Below are 16,308 nucleotides of genomic sequence, written 5' to 3' on the forward strand. Positions count from 1 at the left end.
TATCGATATGTGTGTTCCTCTTACCATTTTCTTAACTGTTTTAGGTTTGTTATTGTAGGTCTTTTCCTTCTCTTGTGTTTCTGCCTAGATAAGTTTCTTTAGCATTTGTTGTAGAGCTGGTTTGGTGGTGCTGAATTCTCTTAGCTTTTGCTTCTATGTAAATATTTTAATTTCTCTGTCAAATCTGAATGAGGTAGTTGCTGGGTAGAGTAATCTTTGTTGTAGGTTTTTCCCTTTCATCACTTTAAATATGTCCTGCCACTCCCTCTGGCTTGTAGAGTTTCTGCTGAAAGATCAGCTGTTAACCTTATGGGGGTTCACTTGCATGTTATTTGTTGCTTTTCCCTTGCTGCTTTTAATATTTTTTCTTTGTATTTAATTTTTGATAGTTTGATTAATATGTGTCTTGGTGTGTTTCTCATTGGATTTACCCTGTATGCGACTCTGCACTTCCTGGCCTCGATTGACCATTTCCTTTCCCATGTTAGGGAAGTTTTCAACTATAATCTTTTCAATATTTTCTCAGTCCCTTTCTTTTTCTCTTCTTCTTCTGGGACCCCTATAATTCGAATGTTGATGTATTTAATGATGTTCCAGAGGTCTCTGAGACTGTCCTCAATTCTTTTTTCTTTATTCTGCTCTGCAGTAGTTAATTCCAGTATCTTATCTTCCAGGTCAGTTATCCATTCTTCTGCTCAGTTATTCTGTTATTGATTCCTTCTTGAGAATTTTTAATTTCATTTATTGTGTTCATCATTGTTTGCTCTTGTCTCCTGGTATTTTGATAGATATTGCCTTGAATCTAGAGAGCAATTTGTGGAGAACTTCCATCTCAATATTGAATCTTGAAATGAAGAGGAATGTCATTTCATTTAATTAGATCTTCTTTTATTGTTTTCAGCAATGTTGTGTAATATTTACAGTATTTGTACTTCTGTTGTTTAGTTTATTCCAAAGTGTTATTCTTTTCTATATTATTATAAATGGAATTATTTTAACTTTAATTTTTACATTTTATTGCTAATATGTAGACATATGATTTTTATGCTTTAATATATTGCAATGTTATAATAGTTGTACAGTACTTATGAATACATCATATATTTAAAGGCAAACTCCCTATTTTGACAGTAGTGAACATGAGAATATGTGTTTGTTTTATTTTTTTGGCAGTCAGCCTAGGCAGTTTCTTTGTTTTTTTGGAATCTGACACTGAGATATATTTGGGGTAATAGATTTTCATTAGAATTAACACATGTGAAAAGAGGAGGGATGAAGCAGGATTGGGCATCAATTAATTTGGACAGCAATACTTGCCACGCAAAGCCTTGATCGATCCAGTGTGAAGCTCTGTAGTCACTATTGTCCATAAAAGTGTTCGGTGTTGTCATTCTGGAATGGTCAAGCCCTAGTACTCTCACCTTGCTCAGTCATGAGTTGAGTTGTCGGCTTCCCAGGGTAGGACATGACCTTACTCCTCACTGCTGGAGATCCAGTCATTCATAAAAGGTGATATGGACAGCGTATATTCATATTCAACCACACAGTTTTGTACAATTATTTGCTTAAATTTGAGGGTAAAATGGAGTCACTTTCTGGTTGGAATTGGGAGCTACATTTATAATACCATCCTAGAGTTACATATTTTTTCTACCAAATCATGTAATGAATTACAGCTCCCTTAGAGTGGAAGCTAGTTATCTGTGTCTATATCCAGTGTGATAATGCAGCAAGAATTGTGCCCTGCTTCTAGGGTCTTTCAGTCTTTGGCCTAGCTCTAGCCTCTGTAAACTCAGAATTTTGTTTAAATGATAGACAGTGTAATTAATTTAATTACTTTTGGAAATGTTTTCTCTTTTGTTTCAACAGAAACTTATTCTTTGACTGCTTTGCTTGTTGAGTGGTTTAAGTTTACCAAGTGGAGATTGTGAATTGGAGAAAGATTATTACTTATAATGCGAAATTTCCATAAGATGAAGTCCTTTCTGAAATTGAGGGAATTATTCTGGCATGTCTCCTTTTGTCCTTTAGTCTAACCTTACTATTTTTACTGTACTGAGGAAATAGCTTCCTCTTATGGATAGAACAAGTTCATGCAAATCCCAGAAAGTGTGCAATAAGCCCCTGCCTATGTATTATTTATGAGGGAAACTTGGTCCTCTATGCTTTATTCTTCAAGACTATCATTCTGTTTCAACCCTAACTTGCTTATATCTTTTTTATTCCTGTCTTTGAAAAGCATTGTTAAAATCAAATGAAACACAAGAAGAAAACAGTTAAATTATTTATATTTTTGTACAATCATCGATCTTTAGAACTTTAATGACAACTAAATCTATAACAAAATATATTAAGCCAAGAATATATGAGATATAAGGCACCTTTGAAAAGTTAATGAGAAAAGAAATATTTTGATCTAGATATCTGTAGCATAAATTTCCCTGGCATGATAGAAAATCAACTTTTGTCTTTTTCCTGCCTCATCAGGAAGTGATCCAAGGAAATACCCTCAAATAACTGCTCACCAATAAGATGAGATATATTTTAAAAGTCCTATAAATGTGTGGTTGTGTCATTTTATTAATACTGAACTTCAGGACAGAGGCTGCTTACCACATCCAATTTAAGTTTAATCTGTATCTCATTCCTATAGAATTTGTATTTACAAATCAATAAATTGAGCTAAAGACATTCAGGAAATGTCTATTTTTAAAATTCAGATATTTACTATTCCTGAAGCATATAAAACATGAACTAAAAAAATGTAATATTGTGTAAAGCAGACGTTCAATCTAAATATTTCCATGACTAAGGAAAATGTGAAGCAGAGCTTTTCATTGTTGTTCAACTAGCAGGTTCTAAAGATGTTTGCTATTATTTTAAGAAAATGAATTTTAAAACTCTGTTACTAACACAGTTGCCTAAAATTAACCTTACTTAAGAATTATATTTTTCTTTACCATCAAATATCACCAATTTCTCATTAAAATCAAAAAGAGACTTTCAGTATCAAGTTCAAAATTCTAAATAAAAGTGTAATGAAAGTCAACAAAAGGGAGCTCTGAAAACTTCTCTACCTAACCTTTTTTAGCAAAGTGATTAAAATTTTTCTGCAAATAATATTTGGATTAGAAATAAGAGATTTGATATGGTCAGCTTTCCACATGTATTACTCATGATTTTTGTATAGTTAGTGAATATGTATGGTAATAAATGTTATCAGTATTTGATACAAGAGCTTGCTTATGACAAGAAGTTATCCACATCACCAAATTATAAGGAAAGGATAATTTATTATATGGTTATTATCTATTTTCATGTGTGTGTATTCCAGAACAAATTAATTTATACAACTGTGAGATCATAATATGATGCATGAACATAATTAAAGCAAGAATCTCACAGAAGTCCAAGATGGGCCATAAGGCTAGATTCCCAGAATAAGGCATAGCTTAGGATCAGTAGATGTTTTAGGATCCAGGAATCAATAGCAAACAATCATTAGTTGATTGTTCTTGCTGCATAATGACAAAACAAAATTCTCTAAATCTGACTGTCTCTACTTATCCTGTCAAAAAATCAGCGATGTGGTGTTTTATTTTTGCATATTCATAAATACATTCTAGTTAAATGTGCATGTGTAGAAAAATTCACACCTTACAAGCATGGAGCTCTGTGAAACCTCACAAAATCAGCACCAAGAAAAAGATCAAGAAGCAGATCATTTCTCCTCTGCATATATTTTTGATTTATGCTTACTCAAACTCTCTGTGTTCCCCCACCCTTTAACACTTTTGGTATTTATTGCTTCATGGGCTCTGCCTAGTTCAGAATCTCCTTTTGAATTCTATTTATGGTACTAACTACCTGACCATGCCTATATATTATTAGTGAGTTTCTGGTAAAGAGAACTTTTGGGGCACAGTGATTCATCAGCATCCCTCTTAGGTAGTATTATTATATATTATTTTATTCATTTTAAAATCTAGCCATTGGTGGGCACCACGCTAGATGCTGGAATTGCAGTTCATTTAATCACAAAGCATTCAGTGTGGTTTCAAGTATTCCTTAAAACATAATTACACAAATTGTTCAGTTGTTTACTATTCTTGTAAGTGCTATGAAGAAGTGCAGAGTTGCAGATGAGTTTAAAATGCAGTGTTTAACCTACTCTGGGGAGCCAAGAAAAGACTACAAAAGGAAAGTAACATTTAAGAAGAGGTCTGAAGGGTTAACAGATTTCAGCTACAAAAATCTCTGTGTGTGGCTATGTGTCTTTGTGTCTTTGTGCATGTTTGAGGGTTGTGGAAGTGGGGATGCAGTGACAACTTGTTTGCCAAAAGAAAAATTTTACTGTGATTAAAACACATAAAGTAAGAGAGGTAGTAGTAAAATATGAGGGCTGCAAAGTAGAAAGCAACAGGATTTCCGACTGTATGATCTGAGAGTACTGGGAATGCAATTGAAAAATTTAATCAAGTTAGTGAAATGTTCATTTGTCACTTTTTTGTGACATTTGTCAGAATTTCAAACTCTATCATATTTGGAAATTATATTTATGTGTGTGTGTAATTATTTGGTTATTACATGTTATCTTTTATAGACTTCAGATTTCACGGGGGTTAAGGACATTTGCATCCTGTTCACTGTGGGATATCCTGTTTCTGTTTTAGGATTTGGGAAAGAGAAAATACTCAGTGAACAATTCTTAGAAAAAAATAATAATAATAAGATAGTCTTCTGACGGGAGGCTAGTGAAGTAGTAAACAAGTAGGTTTATCCCTGGAATCATTAACTAGCATGGGTAGAAGTCTGGTTGGAGGCCAGGCTTGGAATCACATTTATAGTTTTCTTTGCAGAATCTAATTGAGAAAATGTCAATTCTCTTATGAAAGTAAGGGGCTATTTGAAAATATATTTGGAGCTGGTAGCACCCCCACCCAACACACACACATATTCTTAGGAATAAAAAAGCTATGGAATTTAGAATGAATACAAATTACTTATAATAATCAACATGGCTTATATAAGGTGTTGCAAAAGCTACTGTCCTGTGGGCTGAATTTGGCATGAGGACATGTTTATTTCTGGGTTTTGTTTTTCTTTTTTTTTTTTTTGAGGGGGGAAGTGTCTGACTCTTTCAACAAGCCCAATATTTTTTTTGTTTATTACTGAGTGTGACTACCTAATTTAGGTAGAGCACGAATTCTTCAGTTTACAAGAGGAATCTTACTCTCACAGACTAGATAATTTCTGCACATAGTAGGTACTCATAAATAATTATTTACTTATTCAGTAAGTAAAGTAAGAGTGTCTTAGATTTTTATTGTAGCAGGGGAAAAGAAAAAGATTAAACCAACTGTATTTTGTGAACAATTAGATATGGCTAGTAAAAGAGGAAGAAGTCTATTACTTCTTTTTTGTGTCAACCTACCCCAAAGCACATTTACCATGGTATAGACTGTATTTCCTAGAAAGATGTTTATTCCTGTAGAGATCAACTGAAACCAGAGTTAAGATCTAATTGAAGAGAAGTCATAGATATCCTTTCAAAGGGCAGAGAAGATTCCAATACAAGAGCCTGGAAGTGTGGCAGGTGCTAAAATATTTCTCTTAAACTACAGAGCATTCTTTGTGGGATAACTAAACTGTCTCTTTGGCCATAATTAGGTTGTTAGTCTAGGGCTAGGCTATTAATATGATCATGATTGTCATTCATTGTGTTTTGCTTAAAGACAATAAGATAAAAAGTAACAATATGAACTGAGCTCTACTATATGTACATCACTGTAGGAAGTCCAGTGAAGTATAAAAAATGATAAGTTGAGCCCTACCCTTATATGAACTTGTATATCTTTATTGAAGTAATCTGTATAAAATGAGACCTTTAGTAGGATCCATGTATATACGCATCTACATTTCAGAAAATGAATGTAGTATAAATTTAGAAGGAGCTGTGATATCCAGCTGTGAAAATTAAAATGAGGATGACTTTTGTAAAGTTAACATTTAAATGAGCTAATACATGTAAAGTACTTTGAATAGTTCTGGAACACACACACTTTGTCAGAGTTAGCTCTCCTGATTATTACTGTTAGCTCTGGACTGAGCTGAGCACTTGTATAGAGTAGATCATTTGATTTCCCCTCCTTCTATTAAAAGACTGCTAATTGTATTATTATCATCATTTTCAAAGATGAATAAATGGTGGTCTGGATATTTAGTAAGTAGTGGAAGCAGAATTTGATATCAATGGGCTTCGACTCAAGTGACACACACTCTTTACCACAAAACATTTCTGACAGGACAAGTCAGTACATTATTAAGGTGAGATTTTAAGGATAGGTGATATTTAAATTGAAAGAGAACAAGAAAGTTTAGGATTTCCAAGAAGACAGATTGATATGAGATCAAGCAATATAAACATTTTAAGGTCTGTTTAGGAGACATTGAGTTTATTCTTATTTATTCTTAATTAGAGTTTATGGTTTATGTTGAATAAAGGTAGAAAATAAAGCTAGAAAATTAAGCTGTGGCCAATTTGTGGAATTAAAGCAAGGAATTAAAATGAATGTCTTCATAAATTTTGTATATAGAATTCTTTAAACATGATTTTTCTTTCAAACTTAATATTTGTTATTAATCCTATTTTTAAAAAGGGATATTGGATATTTTTAATATTTGGAAATTTGACACAATATTCTTGTTAAGTCAGAAGGTGGGAAGTGTCTGCAAACCTAACTTACTTGCAAATTAGCAAGTTAGCCTGCTACAGTTTCCCATACATAGAGTAACAGAATACAAGAATCCTGGGTCAGAAAAACAATTTATTATTCACAGAATAAAGGAGCAGCTAGATCGGTACACTGTGTTGTTTTCCAACACCCAAATCACACAGGGCATCAGGAAAAGGGCCAAATATTTAACTGCACATGTAGTGGGCTGCAGCAGGAGAGAGGAATGCCAAAATTAGGAGACTGAGCTTTCATAGGGCTCCTGTCTGCCCTGCCCTTTAGAGAGAAAGCTTATTAGTTACCCTGAAATGCAAACAGAATTTCTCCAGGGGAAAGGTGGAAGGCATGTCTGGGTTTATGGCCCTAGCATGTGTCTAGGAAGGTAAATACGTGAGATTAGCCAAACTGTCAGGTTAAGGGCACAGTCCTCCCAACTGCCAAGTCTGTGTGAGAATTCTGACATTTAAACTGGGAAATATAAAAGTAGAAAATGTAAAAGCTGGAACCAATGAAAGTAAATTTAAATTATTTCATGGGTTATCATGAATATGAATTAGTGAAATTTGTGAGAAATTGTTAAACAAAAAGTTACCAGTATTTTCCTGCAATACTATGACATGAAATAAAATTTTGGAGAAGTTAAAGAATGAGTAGAAATACATGAAAGTGTTACAAAAGAAAGAAAGGATTCTGATATCAACTGTACGTTTGGAGTTTTCCCCCAAACATCCTCATGTTTGTTAATTTGCTAGAAATACAGAAATGACCAAAAATTATTCTATTCATTTATAAGGAAAGAATATACATTAAAAACCAGCCAAGGGAAGAGACATATAGAGAAGAGTCTGGGAGGGCTCCAAACAGGAATTTTACATCATGCTCAGAATGTGTCACCCTCCTGGCATCATGTGTGACAGTACATTTGAGGGACTGTCAACCTGTGGAGTTGACCTGAGCTTCAGTTTCCAGTTTTACTTATTTATTGTATTGACGAGTTTTAACTAAAATATCATCAAACACATATTTTAATTAATGTAGAAAATATTTTCAATTAAATATACATTAGACTATAAATGCATATCATACATAAGTTTTCATAGTGTATTCTCAATACACAGCCATATGACAGGTGAATCTATGCATGAATAATCAGTTTAGAATAGAGACCAATTAGATTAGCAGCTCAGTAAGAAGAGTAGCATTATGTGTGAAATCCTAAGATGTTGATCGAGATAGGAAATAGGCAATTTTCTTGATTAAACAGAGGGCTCCACTGGAAAAAAAATGTGGGGGTGTGTGTGTGAGAGGTGGGACTTAATGGATATTGTGGAGAATCAGATGCAAGCAAGACATACTTTAAGTGTACAATTTCAGGGCAGAGATATGATTTTCTGGGAAAATGATTTAAATACACTTAAAAATTAATGCTAAAAATGTAAATCACTGTGAAGAAATTTTAAAAACAAATAATACTTGTTCTGTATTACAAGTACAAGATTATAATTGTTGGCATTTTTACTGTTCTTGACCATTCACTTCATTTGAGTATGCATTTTTAAGTTTCCAAATATGTTCAAGACTGTGCTACTTATTGAAGGGTTCAGAAAAGTGAATAAGCTATTTAAACAATGAAATATTATGCAAAGCAAATACTAAGAGAAAAATGTTCTCTGTACAGAAGAAAAATGATGTAGTTTTATATAAATACAGCCAAACGTGTCTTCAAGAGCAATTCAAATTCTAAACAATAAAAGTAAAGCCAATAGAAAAGTACATGCTTTAATCAAATTACCATACTCACTATTTACATAATGCCCGACAAATTTTTCTTACAATACATTTAAAACCAAACAGACTGAATAAACTATTTTTTTTCTTTTCACGTGTTTTTCAAGCACAAAATGTTATCATTGTTTTCTATTACTGCATAGGAAATTCTGGAAAGAGAGCAACGTCATTTGCAGCCTAAAAATATGCAGCTTTAAAATACAATGATAAAACAATAGAAAGTGAAAATCAAGCCAAGTGGAAGAATGGCACCCATAATAATGCATACCTATAGAAAATATAGAAAAATATACTTATAGAAAACCATCATTTTCTAAATGTGTTTTATTATTTTTCTCAGATGAAGTTTTCAACTCCAACAGTAACTGCCTATACAAATTAACAAATAGAGGAGACATTTTTTTTGACTAATTAATATAAAGCCACTCTTACATAAAATCCACAATAAACTCACAGATGCTTGGGAATAACTTTTTTTCTTATTGATGTCATTTACAATTGCAGTAGATTGAATTTTGTTTTATTGACCTAAATTTTTCTTGCTCTGTTGTTACAAATCCAGGATATTGTCTTCTCTACTGAAAGGAAAAATGGCCATAATCTTAATTGTAACCAATGGAGGAAGTTGTCAAAATTAGTTGTTTCTTCTATTTGTGTTAACACTAGACATGATGATAAAGTGAACAGTACTCTCCTTCAATGTCTTCAGCTGTCATATTCTTATCCTCTCTTGACGAAGACTTTTGAATTTTCATTAATTTTGTGCTTCCATCCTGGCTGAGTATACTTAGGTTTACAACTAGGTTTCTCAAAAGTAGTCTAACTCTATCCCTCAATTACTGACTTTACATTTATTTCTCGAGTAAGGTGATTTGTGTTCCTGTATCATTGATGTCCTCAATCCAAAGTATTGACTTATTTATCAACTGCACAGATTTCTTAGCTGCATTTACGCTATTTTTCCCTAAACTGGCTTCATTTCTGAAAACATCTTCTCTCTTAGATTCTATAGTATTGTTAATTCAGCATTTTTCATTAATCTATCCATTGTTCATTTGACAATAAATGTTAAGATTAATACATATTTTCTGCTCTTAAATAGAAGAGACAGAAAGAAGTGAATTTTTATCAATAAGAATTATTACTTCCATGATAGAAATAAGTATCTAATACTAATCAGGTAGAGATGACACTCTTTACAGATGGTGGTTGCAATCATGGTTATGAATGTTAAAGATTTCCTGGAGGGGGTAGTACATGAGTTAAGCATCAAAAAATGAGTAGGCATTGGCTAGAATAAATGAAGGTAGAAGAAAAGGCCATGTAAGTTGGAAAGGATAGTTTTATCAAAAGAATGAAGATATTTTTAAAAGTAGAGTCCAGTGTAAATGGAAAATCACGGGAATTATGATTCAGTGGGACATAAATATGATACAAAAAGTAGAAAAAAGAAATACTTAACAATTTTGTCAGAGGAAAATATTTCTTCTGAGTCATTTCCTGAAATGATGCATTAAGACTTCAAAAAACACAGATAAAAATATATGTAGCATATCAAATTTGACAAGTTATATGGATTTAAAGTATTCCAAAGTTTTTGTATTATCTGAAAAATTATAAAAGTAACTATGTATTAGATTCTTAAAACCAAGGCTGTAGGTTTAAATGCTGTAGTGATCATTTAAAGAATAAATCTTTATATGAAAGATCTCTCTATATGAAATCTCTTATATGAAAGACTGCTGTTAAGCCTTCTTGACCTTTGAGTAAGTAGTTCATATTTTGTATTTCAGAGCCATCAAAAGTTCGAGGATTTTGTGGCTTGTGCTTTCGATGTCATATCTAAGGATCCATTGCCAAGTCACAAAAGCACAAGCAACAAATTTGGAGGACTTAATACACAAATTTTAATCACATTAATAGAATGAATGATTAAACACACACACACACACACACACACACGGTCATTTCACTTGCTATAGAAAAATCATTTGACAAAACCAGCATTCTATAATATGGTATGATATGATATATGATAGAAATACCTAACAATCTTGGAATAGAAATTAACTTTCTCAATCTGATAAAAGGAATTTAGGGAAAAACCTACAGCTAATATTATATTCAGTGGTGTAAAACTGGGAGTCTTCCCCCTAACAGCAAGAATAAGACAAAAGCTGAAATAGCTATATTAATTATAGAAAAAACAGACTTCACAATTTAGAAGATTACTAGGGATAAAGAGGGCATTGCATAATGAAAAGTGTCAATTCTCCAAGACATAAAAACTCTAAGCATTAATGTATCTCACAAGAGAGATCAATATACATGAGATAGAAACTGATCAAACAGTGAGACAAAATAGTTAAATGCACTGTTATAGTGGATTATATTATTTCATTATACTAGTTTGAGAGTTTACTGAGTACCTTATATCACTCTAAATAATTTATACCGCAATATTATCTTCAATTCATTAAAATAATCATGTGAGTTACATGTTATTGATATTCCCATTTTTACAGACAATTAAAGGGAGCCACAGGGAGCTTAAGTATGTCTCTATCAAGCAGCTAGCAAGCTGGGCAAGATGTGTGAGCATCAGACTGCTATGAAAGAAATTATTTAGAAAACTCCTTTGATAAAAATAATACAACTAAAAGACTGCCTAGCCTGAATTTGTGGCTCTCTAGTTATAGTGAGGGCTTATTCAATAAGTTTAAAAGAAATAAGAGTAACTTGAGGAATGAGTGTCATGCATATGTTAAATCTAAACACACCTCTCCCATTTTGGACACGCACAGATTTTGGAAGTCTACTATGGAATTCATTAAAAAATTGTTCATTTGAGCACATGTGTTCATGTGGGGAATTGTTAATTTTAGCTGGTTGACTGTTAAAGGCTCTGGTAGCATTTAGAAATGTTGAGTGGGTATTGGAAATACAGAGCCAAGGTTCGTGGTCAGGCCTGGAAATAATGTTTTAAATTTTCTCCACCTATTCCTAAATTCATGGAAGTAGATTAACTTTTTCAGAAGAGAAAAGAAAAATAGAAGTAGAGGGCCATGGTTCAGCATCTTGTAGGAAAACAACACTTAAGGGTGGAAGGAAGGCTTATGTAAATGGTATGGCAAAAGAAATGGGGGATGACTATAAAGTTTAGAATAAGAAGCCACAAAAAGGCAAACTTTTGGGGTGGAATGAAAGAACGCTTATGTTCAATGCTGCAGAGAAGGAGAATGTAAGAATGGAATATTACTGTTATGGTTGGCTTTAACACCCTCAATTGTCCTAAAGTAAGGAGAGAATGCGGGGAGGGGGCTGTGAGAAAACAGAAGCAGTCAGTATAAGCTACCCTTGTGAGAAAACAGACAGGAAAGAAAGAAAATTCAATAGCTGAAAGGAGGTGCAGATTGGAGCAACTTCAGCCTATTTAATTTATAACTGAAGGTTTGTGATTGTTGTTATATAACATGTTCTTGGATCCCTTGTCTTAATTTATATAAATATTATTGACATGGGGAAAGAAAACTTCATGTTCAGTGCAATAATGGCAATATACAAGTACTACAAATTAGCCATGATTGAATGTTAAAGAAATACTTAACTCAGCTGTCCTCTGAGAAAGAAACAAATGAATCCTAACCTCCCTTATATCTCTGCCAAGTGGAATGCTAGAGCTTTTATGGTACTTATAAGCATTCTTCTTCCAGAAACAATGGAATTGCTAAATGACCGGGTCTATTAAATGAATTCCTAAGGCTTCTTTATGTAGGCACATCAAGGGAAAGCATGTAAAATTGCATTATAGTACTACAGAATTATAATCTTTGTAGAACCACAAAAGAAAAACAGATGTTTATAATACAGATTGGCTCCATCTTTTTGAGCCTTTAGAATGGGTATAAAGTGCCTTATTTACAAACATTTCAAATTTGTATTCTTAATCTAGGAATTCAGTAGCTAGAAAAGTCATTACATTTGGAATCTGGTGTTTGTTATCACATTACATTTTGTTCTTCCTAAACATACCAACATTAGTTATTTTTGCTTGCATATTGATATAATAGTTTTAACTAATATTAGCTTCTGGAAGGTAATGTTAAATATGTCTATACACTATTAGACATTGAATACACAGAGGTGCCCAGTAAGAGTAAAATATTCATAATTTTTTCTCTATTAAGAAAAAGCCCAAATACTTCTGAGTATTTACCTAAAAGAGTTGAAAGCAGGATCTTGAAGAGATATTAGCACTCCCATATTCATTGCAATCACTATTCACAATAGCCAAGATACGGAAATAAATGTCCATTGATAGGTGAATGGATTAAAAAAGTAGTATATACATAATATGGAATACTTTTCAGCCTTAAAAAAGAAGGAACTTCTGTAATGTGTGACCACATGGATGAACCTTGAGGGAATTATAAGTGAAATAAGCCAGTCACAGAAGGACAAATAACTGCATGATTCCCTAAAATAGTCACACTCATAGAAACAAACAGTAGAATGGCAGTTGCCAGGAGCTGGGGCGGGAGGGAGGAGGAGTTGCTAATCAACAGGTATAAAATTTCAGTTATGCAAGATGAATAAGTTCTAGAGATCTACTGTACAACACTGTGCTTACAGATAACACTATATTGTACACTTGAAAATTTGTTAAAAGGATAGATCTCTTGTTAGGTGTTCTTACCATAATAAAATTAAAAAGAAATTCCCATGGATGTAATGAAAATATTTCAAAACCCAATTCCCATTTCCAATGGAATATCTTTTTATTATAAGCAAATTAAATTCAGCTTTACCTATCATTTTATAGTTTGTATGGACCTTTAACATATTGATATTCACACGGTTTTACTATGTCAGTGATAGCATACTACTCAAAACTGGTTAACTAGAAGTGACAGTTATGACAGATGTCCTAGTAAGACCCATGCTTGCAGAGGTGACTATAAACTCTCCAGAAAGGGCTGTTTCCTATTTGTGAAGATTTTAGGAGTTCAATGATCTGAGTCTTTTGGAATAGTCTTTCCAAGATGGAAAAGAAAACAAACAAGGTATTTTACATTATACTCCCTTACCACTAAGAAAGACACCCAGTGTTGTCTTTTACAGTTAAGGTATAGCTTTGCATGTCCCCTGCTCCCTTAGTTTAGCTCTAATTGATATTTATTACTGATATGTTTTTCTTTCTCAACCACTAATCATTTTTTAATAAAATGACCCTTTGTTAGGTAGTCAGACTTTAGCAGCAAGGAGGTGACAGTGGCGGCAAGACAAGAGGGGAATAATCAAGTCACACCCCCCAGCCATCTGGGGACCCTCCCTAGACATTAGCATCAAAGAGGTGACAGTGGCGAAAAGACAAGAGGGGAGTTGTCAAGTTACACCCCAACCACCTTGGGACCCTCCTCTGACCCCACCCAGAATGGGCGAAACTATGGTCGGGTGGTGGGCAACTTATCCTGATAAAGAGGGAGTACAGTAACAGGAGGGAATTTCCCCTGGCTGCGCATGCCCAGACTAGACAGACGTATAGCCTATAGTAAACCCAAACTCATTATACCGTCATTATAATAAAATCAGCATGAGTGTGGTTTTGCCGCATGGGCTTTTCTTAGCAAATCAAGGATGAGGGCATGCGCAATAATGAACTTGTTACATAGCTCAGGACTGTCAATCAAATAATAATCTCCTGTCACTCCCCCATGATCACACCCTAGCACCTCGCAGAACGCTCCTTATAAACACCCTTAAGCCTGCACAGGAGTGCTGATTTCACTTCGCAGAAACAGCCCGCTCTCCCTCTGAGAGTGTAACTATGTTTTAATAAACTTCGCTTTGCGCTTAAGCCGGAAGTGGTAGGCTGCAGTTCTTTGCTTGCACAGGGACAGAGATTGTTGGTCCGGGTCTTCTGTTGACCTCCTCCATTGAAGCTGTTTGACACAATGCACGCCAACCGGTAACACCTTCACCTTTTTCCCCTTATAATATCACAAAAATCTTGAGGAAAAAAAATAGTGTAAAGTCTAACCCTTACTTCCCAAATTTCACAATCTCAGAACTATAACTCTAAATTTGAAACAATAATAGCGACTTAACTAACGCCTTGCCTAATAGCTAATTCCTTTTATATAGCTGTTATAACTTTGGATATGGTTATATATAATTATTATAACAACTAATTCCTTATAGTGATATAGTTGTTTGCTAAGTTCTGACACATCACCATACCTTCATCCTTATCAAGAATGGAACCATTAAAGTCATATCACTTTATTAAAGTACATATGACCTGCAGTTTAAAATATATACAACTTTATAAAATATAATACTCTTATTATTGCCTTTCATATTTAAGACATTTTAACACATTGCAAAAAGTACAATTTTTAACATATTCTCAGATGAACTTTCCATGTTCTTCCATTCTCCCATATGGGTCTTGGAAAGTTGGACTTCTCAAAATCTATGTCACTCTGGATTTATGCATTTTGGAAATATGTGTCCCCAGAATACATGAGTACATGCCCACTTTTCCAGCAGTATCAACTTTTACTGAAAGTTTGGGAAAATGCATTAATATTAAAAATCCAGATATATTATTTAAGGTAATTGCATTAATGTTAAAATAAAATATAAGACTTCAAATACATTTTACACTTACCAATATTACTTTGAGCTACAGACCCAGACCGCAGAGGAACAAGTTCACTTTTCTCACTATACATTTGAAATCAAAGTTTGTGAAGCAAATTTTAGATGTCTGTACTACGTATGAAAATCCAGTACTCATGTTATTTCTCTTTGGGAAAAAGAAAAAGTATTACAATATGACTGCTGCAAAAAGTTATATGCATTTTATGTAAAAATGAACCAGAATATATAAGCATCTGTTTTCAAAATCTGTTGTTGAAATGTTGATACACGTGCATTGCTACATCTTTTAGATAATTTTCAAGCATTTGCCTTTCATTGTTCTATAAATCTTCTCTTGCCAAAGGGATCAGTAGGAATTAGAGTTTTATCCTAAGGCTAAAATATACAAAGCAAAAGGCCAAGTGAAGAGTAATCTTACCTTTCAAAGAAATGCATTTAAGCAGTAGTTGCAGATGTTTCTGCTTTGTGAGTTTTTCTCCCTCTTAATGTGGTTCTATTTAAAAGAACAGTGCTTACTTTTTAACATAACGTAGCCCTAATGCAAGGTAACTACCTATCATGTGCTATCACGAAGAAGAATTTTTCTGTTGTAAGAAAAGTGGCTGTTTTAGACTTATTGAGAGATATTATGTGGATTTCTAGCTTGATGCCTACCTAAGGGATTTTAACAGTGCTTTTTACTATAGAAGAAAAGAAAAATATTATTTTTTAAACAGTACAGTTATTACTAGCTCGTTCATAGATAATTTATCACTTAGCAATATTGTTTTTCTTTACTATATGAAAGGTTTAAATACATGGTTATTTTAATTGTTCAAAAAGACATTGATAAAGTATAAGGATACTTTTGAAATCAATTGAATAGTTTGGGAAAGAAATTTCTTACACAGTAGTTGAACAGCAGACTTAGATTTTTTAAATGTGAGTTTTCATAAGTAAAAGTTATATTTACTATGAGTTTGTCATAAATGGACTTTATAGTATTTATTGGATTCACAGACTCTAATGAATGTGTAACTTCATAATAAAGACTCAGTAAACTCATTTAAATGTATGTGAATATGCTTAAAATCACATACTATCATCTAATAATATCAAAGGTTTAACAAAATATTTTATT

The sequence above is a fragment of the Pseudorca crassidens genome, chromosome 17 (genome assembly GCF_039906515.1).
Source record: "Pseudorca crassidens isolate mPseCra1 chromosome 17, mPseCra1.hap1, whole genome shotgun sequence".
NCBI lineage: Eukaryota > Metazoa > Chordata > Mammalia > Artiodactyla > Delphinidae > Pseudorca > Pseudorca crassidens.